General features: G+C 39.2%; 1 protein-coding gene and 1 long non-coding RNA gene across 3 annotated transcripts in view; one reads left to right on the top strand and one right to left on the bottom strand.

Annotated features, from left to right (window-relative positions):
* The window catches only part of hdac9b (histone deacetylase 9b), a 91208-nt gene that overhangs the window by 50181 nt on the left and 27874 nt on the right, over nt 1-13153 (bottom strand). The gene's annotated exons all lie outside the window — the stretch shown is intronic.
* Nucleotides 1146-4100, top strand: LOC125802373 (uncharacterized). Its single transcript, XR_007439430.1, has 7 exons — nt 1146-1847; nt 2251-2301; nt 2377-2421; nt 2500-2564; nt 2651-2849; nt 3120-3322; nt 3905-4100. It is a non-coding gene; the product is annotated as an uncharacterized LOC125802373 (long non-coding RNA).

The raw sequence follows: 13153 nt of genomic DNA, 5'->3' as shown, positions 1-13153 counted from the left end.
AGATTTCAATATAAAACAGAGAAAAGACACCCTTGCTGACCGCCACAAAGGTCCTTTCACTGTGGATAGTATCTCTAAAAAGGGTGTGGCGTCAGTGGTGAAAGATAATGGGACTCGATGTTGCATCAATGTCTCACGGCTAAGGCCTTTCTACAGGTTGGAAAGTAAGAGCTAAGTAGTGTTTTTTTTGTAATGGTTGACATGTAAGGTGTATATTGTAAAGTTTATTTTATTAATATTAGACTTAATTTTTTTTATTGTCTCTTCAGATCATGGAGCAGTTCCATGTGTGTCACTTCAGGACCATGAGTATGGTACACCTGATGAAGCAACAGACCATCCTTATGCTTTTTCTGGAGAGAAATGGGAAAAAGACTTGGGTCCTCTCCAGGAAAAACTGGTAGGGGATGATTCCACCTAGCCCATTCCAAATTTCACTCTCCTTCACACACTGTTAGACACTACCAATAATTTTTTGCAATCGTATATTCAGACCATCTCTCACATACTTACACTCTCACACCATTCTCACCCCCCCTCCCTTGCAGTTGAAATATGTCCTGGACAAAAGCCTTCCAGCAGCAGAATTGATTGTTAAAGATGACAATATCTGTCTTACACGTGAGGACTTGTGGAGTCTTGGGTTAAATCAGTGCATGGAGTCTACTGTAAGTATATTCATGTTGCAGCATGCTTGCTCAAAGGCACAGAAATAGTTTTTTTTTGTGTGTAATTTATGCCTTTATTTTGTTTTATTACGTCTAGATTGGGAATGCATGTTTTAAGATCATCAGAGAAGCTGCTCAAAAACATGTAATTAATTACAGAAGCTCAAACATTGTTATTTTGTATACTTCTTCATGGGTACTTGTATACATTTGCTAATCTTGTTGTGTTGTAAATAGGGGAAAGATGTTTACATTGCTGACATGTATGTGGTTCCCACATGGAAAACGATGAATGTGGACCCACTCTCAAGTTTACCGGTAAAGTGAAGTTAAACACACACACAGACAGACAGTTGCACATTAATGCAATGATTTCTGTACAATGCACAGTAGTTGAATGGTTGCATTTTCTTTCTCTACACCAGAACAATCTGTGTTCCAAGGATGCGATTTTGTTCCCTGCATGGAGTATGCAACAGAATCAACTGGATCACTATTTGCTATGTGTTGAGTTACAGTTTCAAAAAATAGATATTCAGATTTTTAGAATGAAGTTTGTTGATTAGCTTATCATTTTGAAATATGTCCACTGCAGGTTTTACTGGTTGTGGAGAGAGAGATCATTTTTCTAGATTCTGTACTCCCTGGTGGTTTTGGAGATGACTCGTACAAAACGATATTTAGGTTAAGAGAGAGGAAAAAGTTGCCCTTGTTCAGTGGCTTTTACCAATAATATTTTACGCAAGAGCCATGTTCTGTGGCTGCTGATTTACACAAAAGCCTTGTTCTATGGCTGATGATTTACAAAAAGCCTTGTTCTATGGCTGATGATTTACAAAAAGCCTTGTTCTATGGCTGAAAATTAACAAAAAGCCTTGTTCTATGGCTGATGATTTACAAAAAGCCTTGTTCTATGGCTGATGATTTACAAAAAGCCTTGTTCTATGGCTGCTTATTTATAGCTTTGTTCTTTTGTTTTATGTTTACGCAGAAGCCTTGTTCGATGGCTGTAGGATTAGGTCTCATTTTATGAAACTAGACCATGGAGAACAATTGTATGACTATAGGTTTCAGTAAGTGTGTGTCCATAATTAATTTTTTTCCCATTTTATGTGCAGACATATTGCAGGCCAGATTGACCCAAGACCCTGGACAGAGAAGACCGGCAGAAGTTTTGATGTAAAGCCTTTTCTTTATTTTCTTACTGGGTTATATAAAACTCTGGACATCAGTTGGCTTAAATGTAATGTAAGACTATAGATATTTTCTTTTGAAGAGAATTTCCTACTGTGATTTTGGGAAACTGAGCCATGACTAGCCCACCAGTTGATACTTTTTGCTATATTCATTTGTCTTCTTTCCACCATACATTCTTTCTTGTCCAGACCTAGGGACTTTCTGTCTATTTTACACAATTTGAAACAATCTCTATCTTCAGCACATCTACTTCATGTATTAATGGCTTTTGGCAGTAACTCAGTAAGGGGGAACCTAAGCTTACTTTAGTGAAGCACTTGTCTACATCTGTTTCTATTGGTTCAACACCTTTACTTAACAGTAATATTTAATATTTTGTTTCCAGCACTTCCCTCAACAAACTTCTGGGAACTACTGTGGCATCCTTATACTCATTGTAAGCATCCTTTTAAGTTGTGATAAGCAGCATTTTGAGTTATTGGGTATAATAGAGAGATTTATTTTTTTACAGCATGCCCTCTGTATCTGCACCAATACCCCATTTATCTTCACAGAGGTCAGTTGCATCTATTAATATAGAAAAAATATTTCAAACCCCACCCCAATTGTCTGATCATTGTTATATATGTTTTAGAATGATGTGCCATTAATCCGCCAGTGGTGGTGCATCCTACTGATGGAAAGATTACAGATTGAAGGGTAAGGCCACTCTGCTAAAGTATTCATGCCTTTTCTGCATTTTATTTCATTTGATTACCTGCTGATTAAGTTTTTTGATTCAACAGACATGGCCAGAGGTTTGCTTTCTGGACTGACAAGGCTAGCAGGCTATTGCAAGGGACCCTTCAGCCACTTTTTAGGGTATCTAGGTCAATCACTTCAGACATTCCACCTCATGTGCAAACCATGGTCAACCGCACAGCCCAATAAAAGAAGCTGGTAGACTTTGCTGTACAAGACCATGGAGTCCGGCAACATTTGTTGGTATGTTTGTCACACATTAACAATGTTTGTTATTTACAATTTGCACATTGTTTTACCATTACAGTGTTATAAGCAAATAAGCAAAAGGCCTTATAATTCATGCTTGTTGTCACCATGTGTTGGGGGACTTTTTTTTTTTTTGTTTTTTTTTAATGTGGATTTACAGTCCAAAACTTTTAACATAAACTACTTTTGACATTCAACTAGAAATGTTAAATGTTTGCTCATGTTTTGATGAAGTGCTTTTGGCACTTTGCCTTTTGACCTAAGGGTGTACTCTGTGGAAAAGAGCCTTCGAAGTGGCTCAGCAGAATCCAGAAGGGATCATCTCTACGGGTGCCAGTGTACCTGGACTCGGAGGAAGAACAGGACTCCCTATTTTTCTTTATCTTCAGGATGTCCTGAAATCTGCACCAGTAGAATTCCACATTGAGGATCAAGTGCAGTTCATTTTGGATGTTTTGTTCCCAGAGGTAAGGTTACTAGGTATGCAGTAAATATCTATTAACAATGTTAAATAGCCTGTTGTGACTTAAGTTACATAAAAATTTTAATCAAATTTATCTTTTTTTTAAATCCTATAGAGTAGTACTGTGAGACCATGATAACCACAATACATTTTCTCAGACAGTTATTGGGTCATTTTCAGCAGTGACACTAACGCTAATGCTGGAGTTTTTAAACACCTCAGTTTCACTTGCTTGACCTGAATAGTCCACCGGCGGTGGACATCCAGTGAGCATTGATGAAGGACTAGAGTATTGACAGCACCAACTATGCAGCAACAGACTCAGAGCTTCTATCTGACTTTACATATACACTGTGGTGCAGATAGGTAGGAGTGTCTAATAGAATGAGAGACAATAAATGGACACAGTGTTTAAAAACTCCAGCAGCACTGATATATCTGATCCACTCACTGTACCAGCACAACATGCACTAACACCTCATACACCACCACCATTGCTAATCACTTCTAATCACTGCACTGCAGTGCTGAATCTTTATAATGCAGTTTTATAATTTATATTTAATTTTTTTAACCCTTTTGTTAGTGCATCACCCAAGCCATGTCTACACTACAGGGAATAACTATACAAGAGGCTGAAGAGTTGTTTCTTTCAGGTCCTAACTACAGCAGAAGGTAAAAACAGTTACCTGTGTTTGAAATATCTGTATGAATGTTTATTTATTGTGACTACCATTTTAATTGGGTGGGTGGTTGCGTGTTTGTGTCGGGGTACTTTGAGTTGGGGAGGGTGGGTTTTTGTGTTGTGGTGGGTGTTTGTGTCGGGGGGGTTGGGTGTGTTGGGGTGAGGTGGGGTGGGAGTGGGGTGAGGTGGGGTGGGAGTGGGGTGAGGTGGGGTGGGAGTGGGGTGAGGTGGGGTGTGTTGAGGTGGGGTGGGGTGTGTTGGGGTGAGGTGAGGTGGGAGTGGGGTGGGGTGAGGTGGGAGTGGGGTGGGGTGAGGTGGGAGTGGGGCGGGGTGAGGTGGGGTGAGGTAGGGTGGGAGTGGCTGGGTGGTTGTGTGTTGAGAGGGATGTTTTTCTTTTGTTTTGCTTTTTGCTCTCATGCTTTCTCTGAGAAGAAAATAAACTGGTATTTTGATAAATGTGTTGTACCTTATTTTTAATGGTTAGTAGCATATTGATACAGGACCACATTTAGAGACATGGTATTTGGTTCCCATTTCTAAACATTCTGCTGTGTATTTTAAGCAAAAATAAATGTTTTTTATTAATAAACTCTTTGTTAGCTTGAGGAATACTACAAATGGTCAAAGACCACACCACCACCCCATATAATGGATATAACCCAAACAGGTTTGTTATAATGGTAAACAAATTAAATTTTTTAAATGCCTCATACACCCTGTAATACTAAATTTGACAAAGCATAAAATGCACAGTTTATATATCAACTGCTCAAGAACAAAGAACATTATTTTCTAGTTGATGTTTGTATTTTACTTATTTATATCTCCCAGTCTATCTAGATTACAGAAAGATAAACTGCTAGTTAGCCTATGCGAATTATTGTGTTCTGGCTCTATTTATTTATGAATTTATTCATTCATTAATTCATGGTAAGCATTATAAATGATACTTGAGCATGTAGATGTTAATCTTATCGCTAAAGGTGTAATTAAGTTAATAAAATGTGAAGTAGTTTACAGACTTGGCATATGTAAAAAAAAAACACCACATACATACATTTTAATAGATTATTTTGTTTGATTTTCGAAATATATTTAGTTTAAACACCTATCAGTCTATCTATAATTCAGAAAACGGAAGTTAAGCTTGAGCAGCGACCTCACAGAGCCGAAAACTGTTGACGCATGCGCACAACGGCTGGTGTAACAGCCGTGGCTACCTGATCTGTGCCCCTGCTCAGTTTGCAATGCGTGCGCATGCGCGGAACAAATCGGGCAGGGGGTACAGATCGGGTAGTGACACTGCTCCTGCCTTGGCCTGCAGCGGCGACATTTTTAAGCTGTTGACCCTCATTCATTTTCAGCAGTTGTTACTGCAGTAGGGGTTATAGCCGCGATGTTGCTGTGCCGTCCCTTTTGTTCTGTCTCACTGATACCGGAAGTACAGGACGGTGGAGATAAATAAATAAATGAAGAAATGTGGAAATAAATAAATAAATAAATGTAGAAATGTTGAAATAAATAAATGAATGAATAAATAAGTGTTGAAATAAATAAATGAATAAATGTTGAAATAAATAAATGAATGAATAAATAAATAAATGCACATAAGTAAATATATAAATAAATATATAAATAAATAAGAAATTTATTAATTTATTTATTTACCTATGCAAATATTCATTCATTCATTTATATGTGCATTTATTTATATATTTATTTATTTATTTCAACATTTATTTATTTATTCATTTATTCATGTATATATTTATTATTTCTACATTTATATTTGCATTTATTTATTTATACTTATGTCATTTTTGGTCCTCCATAGTACAGCTCAAACACACACACACAAAAACCTATACAGTATGTGTGTATATGTACAGTACTGTGAAAATGTTTTAGGCCGATGCAAATTTCTTAAAACCAATCATCTCAATATTAAGTTGAGTTAATATTGAGTTTTACTTGGCAAAGGTACCACGTATTAAAACAGATACAAATAAAAATAAATACGGTAAAAAGTAACAAGAAGTCCACAGGTGCCAAACCTTGGAATTTGCAAATTGTAATCTGTTTCTGTTTTCTTTTTTTCCCTTTATTTTTTAAATATGTAAACTTTATGAATTAAATGTAAATTTAATATAAATCTTTGTTTTATGTCTTTCTTTGAGCTTCCAGACAAAGTTTTTCTCTCATTAACACTAATTGAGTAAACAGAATACTCTATTTAAACCAATGGTAAATTCCTTATTAGTGTTTCCTATAATAATATATAATAATCATATTGATGTACTGATGTACAAAGTGGTTATTTACATAAATTTTATGTACAAATAGCTTGTAGCTTGTAGTAGTAGGAATAACATTGTAGGTTCCTGAACCTCCTAGTTCTTAGAAAACAAATTCAACAACAGTAAAAGACAAAGTACCTTCAGTTACAAAAGTTTTGCTTAACTTGTGTTGGGCACTGGACCAAGTTCAGTGGCCGGATCTCAGCCAGCTTCAAGAACAGTCAGAAACCAGTGTAGGCCCAGTCCTGGTCCTACGTTCAAAAAGACACTGGGCCGAGTCCGGTGACCGAATCTCAGCCAGCTTTGAGGAGTCAGAAACCGAATAAGGCCCAGACTTGGTCCTACGTTCAAAAAGACACTGGGCCAAGTTCAGTGGCCGGATCTCAGCCAGCTTCCAGAACAGTCAGAAACCAGTGCAGGCCCAGACCTGGTCCTACATTCAAAAAGACACTGGGCCGAGTCCGGTGACCGACTCTCAGCCAGCTTCGAGGAGTCAGAAACCGAATAAGGCCCAGACTTGGTCCTACGTTCAAAAATACACTGGGCCGAGTCCGGTGGCCGGTTCTGGGCCACCTTTGAGGACAGTCAGAAACCAGCTAAGGCCCAGTACTGGGCCAGCACTCGGTGGCTATCTGGGGTGCTTCCATTTACTTACAGTAAGCTTAGATTTACAATAATTTCAACAGCATGGCTAGCCACGGTTGCAGCGGTGCTAGACGGGGTTAGCAGCACTTATCGCTAGTAAAAGCCTCCCGATAGCGCTACACTGAGAAACCATGAGTTTTTCTGGTAAGCCAGGACGCTATCAGCTAGCGCTATCAGCTAGCTATCAGCTAGCGGTTCGTTCCACGTAGCTTGTTTTAACACAGAAAACACGCAGTCCAATATACTCACCTCTGAAAGGCGAAATAGCTAGCACTGCGGTTAGTGGCTAATGCTAATACTGCTCCAGTCTCGGTGCTGGAGAACTGAACTGTAACTCCTGTATAACTCTGTACTTCAACGAAGTGGATTTACTGCTCCTAAATACCTGACTGGTAAAATTCATACATAAGAAGCATTTTCGGGAAAATTAAAGAATTTTATGTACGCCTTATAGTGCGAAAAATATGATACAATGTAGGAAAGAAAAACAAACAAAAAAAAAAACAATGTATAATATATAAGTTAATAAGCCATGGTGTGTGTGTGTGTGTGTGTGGTTGGAGCGTACCGAGGCCAGCACTGCTCTTCAGGACAGATTCGCTGCCAGGACAAATTAACAGCTCAGAGCGAGTGCCATCTGTGTGTGTGGGTCAAACTTTATTTAAAACTCAGACTCAAACCCTGAGCTAATGCACCACTGCTCCACTTCCAGGATCAGCACAAACACTGCTGATCCAGCTTTACGGATTCTAAGTAGTTCTGTGGATAGCAGTGCCGTGTTTGTTTACTCTTATATAGCCCGTCAAGCATAACATTATGACCGCCTCCTTGTTTTTACACCCTGCTTGATTTAAAAACACTAGAATAGACTGTAGTGCAGAGTGACTGTCTCTTAACTCTTTTCAGGCGTCATCTAACATATATTTAAACATCACAAAAGCACACTGTTCATATTATTGGCTCCTGCCATCATTTATTTGCATAATGGGTGTGCCCCCATACCCTAGGTCACCATTAGTGTGCAGTCTTGCCCACCAGGTCTACCTTCCCTTGGGTATTCCACCACAAAGTTACTACATTGCAGTTGTAAGACAGCAGACTTGCTCTTATAGCCTACAACATAGTGGCAATACAGTCAACCTTTATATAAGATATGATTGAATACCCAAGTTAAGGTAGCCCTCAGAAACATCTTTAACAGTATCCAAATGCCTTGAAATTACCCTGGAAGTCTTGGCAGGCAAGACTACACACTGATGGTAAGTGGACACGCCCACTTTGCAAATGAATGAATCTAGGATTCTATAGGAAAGATTTACTTATGTGTACTAATAAATGTGTACAGCATTTATGTGGACAGCATTTCAGCTGTTCAAATTCTGTCATATGTCAGGACTGGGTGGTCTGAGTTAATGATTATTCAGTATTTAGAGTTCTGTACAGCAGTGTGAGCGCTCCATCACCTGTTAGCACGCTGGACATCGGCGGTGTCACTGCTGGCGAACTCTAGATCACGATCCTAACAACTCTCTCAGCAGCTAAAAGCCTGGGAGCCATCTGTCCACCAGCCCACGGCACCGGCCCACCAACCACTGCGCTCCTACCGCTCCGCTATAGGGGTGCCATTACTTTCATTACTTGGAAAATTAATTTATTTGCTGTGATTTAAATCATGATTTACAAAAATTAAATGCAGTTTTTATAGTTTTTACATTTTTAATCTTAATTTCAAACTTTGTTAATAAAAAGAGTGATGGGAAGAAGAGTGATATGGGGAGTATCACTCTTCCTCCCCATCACTCTTCTGCCCCATCACTCTTCCTCCTCATCACTCTTCTTCTCTCACTCTTCCCCCTCACTCTTCTTCTGTCTCTCTCACTCTTCCTCCCCCTTATCACTCTTCCTCCTCATCACTCTTCCTCTCTCACTCCGCCCCATCACTCTTCCTCTCTCACTCTTCCCCCTCACTGTCTCTCTCACTCTTCCTCTTCCTCCCCTCTTAAATGTACATAAAAGAATGGAGATAAAATTGGAAAATAAATTTATTAGCTGTGATTTATATCATGTCAAGTCAAGTCATTATCAACCGCTTTATCCATTAAGGGTCGCGGGGGGTGCTGGAGCCTATCCCAGCCGGCATCGGGCAGAAGGCAGGATACACCCTGGACAGGCTGCCAATCCATCGCAGTGATTTATATCATGATTTACAAAAATTAAATGCAGTTTTTATAGTTTTTACATTTTAAATCTTAATTTCAAACTTTATTAATAAAAAGATATATCTACCAGGTCTGAATTCACAGGTGGTTGCTATAAGGTTGCTATACTGTTTATATAGTGTAAGTTTTCTATGTGTTTGGTATGGTTGCTTTAGTATTTCTAAGTGGTAACTACAGCTTGCGAGGCTGTTGCTGTAGTAATGCTAAGTGGCTGTTTGTTCTCCAAGGTGGCTGCTATGAAGTTGATATCTTCAGAAGGTGTTATTGAGGTGGTTGATATGGTGTTGCTTGTTGGTTGCTAAGGCATTGCTACAATGTTTTCTAGGGGTTTTGTACAGTATTGCTACATGATTGTTTTGATTTCCCAGGTGGTTGCTGTGATGCTGCTACTGTAGAAGTGTTTTATAGGTGGTTTGTGTGCTGTTGCTATGGTATTGCTAAGTGGTTGTTTTGGTATTCCTGCTGGTAGCTGTGGTTGCATGCTGATTGCATGGTGACTGTTTTGTTGCATTGTAATATTGCTGTTTGGTTGCTTTGGTGTTAATTATTTTTCTGCTTTGGTGTTGCTACAGTGGTTGCTAGGTAGTTGCTATGGCACTGCTTATCACTTGCTAAAGTGATGCGCAGTGATTGCTAGTGGTGTTGCTGTTTGCTTTGATTTCAGCAGGCTCAAATCAGGCTATTTGCTGTATCTTCAAATGATATGATATTTTAAAAGTGTTCCTGGATAAAGTATGCCAGATTTAGAGCTGTTAGGTAAGGATGGGTGTTATTATTTATTAGTTTATGAGCACAAACAGCTCAGGCCGAACTACAGAACCCATCGAACTACACAGTTTGCAGACAGACCGCAGTGCAGACTAAACATAAATGAGCATCCGCCCTGTTTCCCAAAATAGAGCTTCATTATCAGAGAATTATCCCAGATTAACCTATACTTCTGTATTTACACACACTTCCGGAGTCCAGCTCGCCTTGGTAAAGCACTGGAAAGTGTGTGTGTGTGTTGTGTGTGTGTGTGTGTGTGTGAGAGCAGCCCTGATGGGCAGTAAAGTGGTGTTTAAGAGTGAGGCCTTTTATAGCCCGTCTGCGTCAGAGCTGCCCTTTGTTCACTTTAGTCCTATTAAAGCGTTTAAGTGTGAGCGTCAGTGTGCGGCGGCCGAGATGATGCTGTCACCTCCCTCACATCAACTGTCCATTACACACACACACACACACACAGCCCCCAGAGCACTGTCTGTTCCACATTTAAATAAAAGATACTTTTAGGATTCTAAAGAGGGAGAGAGAGTGTGTGTCATGGAAATCAAAGGTCACTCGCCCCAGTGACAATAAATAGTAATTAATAATTAGATCACAGTTAGAACAGACCCCCTGATGTGATTGGCTGGGGGCTGCCATTATTCAATAACGACACTATGAACCAACATCACCCGTAACCTAGCAACAACCAAAAGTCCTAACAGTAAAATTTAAATGTGCTTAAAGTTTAAAGTGGTTGCTAGGTGGTAACTACAACTTGTACAGTTGTTGCTATGATATTGATTTGTGGTTAGTGTGATATCTGGGATGGTTACTATTGTTTAGAGCTTAGATCGGGCCCAAAAAATCCGACCCGACCTGTCATTATGAGCCCGAGCCCGACCCGACCCATAAACTGGCTGTTTTCGGGCCATTTGAATGAGCGAAATCTCTTCAGAATGATGTTAATTAACACTGAAACACTGAAGGAGCACAGACCTATTATTTAATTAAAATGTTTTTTTAAGAACAGCTGCACATGGTGCTGAAAATCAAATGCGGAGGAGCTCACTGCGTGATTATAACATTCTAACTGGTGCAACTTTCTTTAACCATTTTAACTTGGAACTTAAAAGGTTATAATAGTTTTTAATTTGTCATTATAGTTAATTTGTATTTTTTTTTTCCTCCAATTCAGTTAGTTTTAATTCTTTTTTAGTGGGTTTAGTGGGTTTGCTAGTTTTTATTAGTTTTTACACATCACATCAGAGAGCTCAATCTGAGAAACACATAAACAAACTCAAAAACTCAATAAACTTTACAGGTTTCACTAATTGTCACCATAATTATTAACTATGAATGAGTTCATCAGTTCATCCTTACACGTGGGGTGTTCAGGTGTATGAGCTACTCACAGGTACTTATAGCTGTGTGGTGTTTATTCCACACCCTCTCCTGTTTCACTACAGAACACGTGCTTTTATCTCGCTCGCGCTCATATTTTAATCCCATTTTGCAGCTTTCTCAGGGTTTTCTGTCGTTATTTGCCGCTGTTTTGCCAAAAATTACTCCCCGCAGAATCCGGCTCCGTGTGCGCGTGCAGCACAACACCACGTGCAGTAAAACTGTTTGAGTGGAAACAACGCTTATTAATAAATTAACAGACACGAAAACGAAGGGTATTCTATCAGTAATTTCAATTTGTTCCAGTTCCAGTTAGTTGTGTTTTTTCCTTTTAATTAACGTTTTTATTTGTTTCAGTTAACACATTTTTTTTTTCACTTTCAGTTTTAATTATTTCGTTTGTTTTCGTTAACGATGTGGTTACTTAGCTACTTTGTGATTATCACGCTAGAGCTTTATATAAAATAAAAATATGACTAAAAAACAGATGCCTATCTCAGACTATTTTCTGGAGCCCCGCCCTACCCGGCCCGGCCCGAGGAAAGAGGTACGAAACCTCGGTCGAGATGTGTGGATGATGTTGGACAGTGTTGGATGATGTTAGACAGTGTTGGATGATGTTGGACAGTGTTGGATGATGTTAGACAGTGTTGGATGATGTTAGACAGTGTTGGATGATGTTAGACAGTGTAGGATGATGTTGGACAGTGTTGGATGATGTTAGACAGTGTTGGATGATGTTAGACAGTGTTGGATGATGTTAGACAGTGTTGGATGATGTTAGACAGTGTTGGATGGTGATAGACAGTGTTGGATGATGTTAGACAGTGTTGGATGATGTTAGACAGTGTTCGATGATGTTAGAAAGTGTTGGATGATGTTATACAGTGTTGGATGATGTTAGACGGTGTTGGATGATGTTAGACGGTGTTGGGTGATGTTAGACAGTGTTGGATGATGTTAGACAGTGTTGGATGATGTTAGACAGTGTTGGATGATGTTAGACAGTGTTGGATGGTGATAGACAGTGTTGGATGATGTTAGACAGTGTTGGATGATGTTAGACAGTGTTGGATGATGTTAGACAGTGTTCGATGATGTTAGAAAGTGTTGGATGATGTTATACAGTGTTGGATGATGTTAGATAGTGTTGGATGATGTTAGACAGTGTTGGGTGATGTTAGACAGTGTTGGATGATGTTAGACAGTGTTGGATGATGTTAGACAGTGTTGGGTGATGTTAGACAGTGTTGGATGATGATAGACAGTGTTGGATGATGTTAGACAGTGTTGGGTGATGTTAGACAGTGTTGGATGATGTTAGACAGTGTTGGAAGATGTTAGACAGTGTAGGATGATGATAGACAGTGTTGGATGATGATAGACAGTGTTGGATGATGTTAGACAGTGTTGGATGATGTTGGACAGTGTTTGATGGTTTTGAATAGTATTGTACAGTGCTGTGATGAGAGGCTGAAGATCAGACATTTGACGGCATGGTTGCATTAGTGTTTGTCAGGGTGGGCCGATATTGTTGTGTGGATAATGAGATCAGAGTGCAGAGTGTTCTCCTTCCCGTTACACAGGGTTTTTTTTTTTTTTGTGGCGATGAAGAGCCTCAGTTTCCATTACTCTCCCTCACTTTGTACACAGATTAAATTCAGGGCGAAGAGAACGCTGAAGGACTGAAGTCATTTATCACCTCTGCACAGTTACAAGATTCTGTCTGCTTCTGCAAAACTTTAGTTTTTAATGACAATTTCATTTAATGTTCAAGTAACAATAAACACTAATCAGAAAAGCTATTGCTGCATGGTCAATAAGGTAAAACTTGTTTTGCTAAT

This window comes from Astyanax mexicanus, chromosome 6 (genome assembly GCF_023375975.1).
Source record: "Astyanax mexicanus isolate ESR-SI-001 chromosome 6, AstMex3_surface, whole genome shotgun sequence".
In the NCBI taxonomy this organism is placed as follows: domain Eukaryota; kingdom Metazoa; phylum Chordata; class Actinopteri; order Characiformes; family Acestrorhamphidae; genus Astyanax; species Astyanax mexicanus.
The sequence above is the reverse complement of the archived record's forward strand: the minus strand, read 5'-3'. Positions and strand labels throughout refer to the sequence as shown.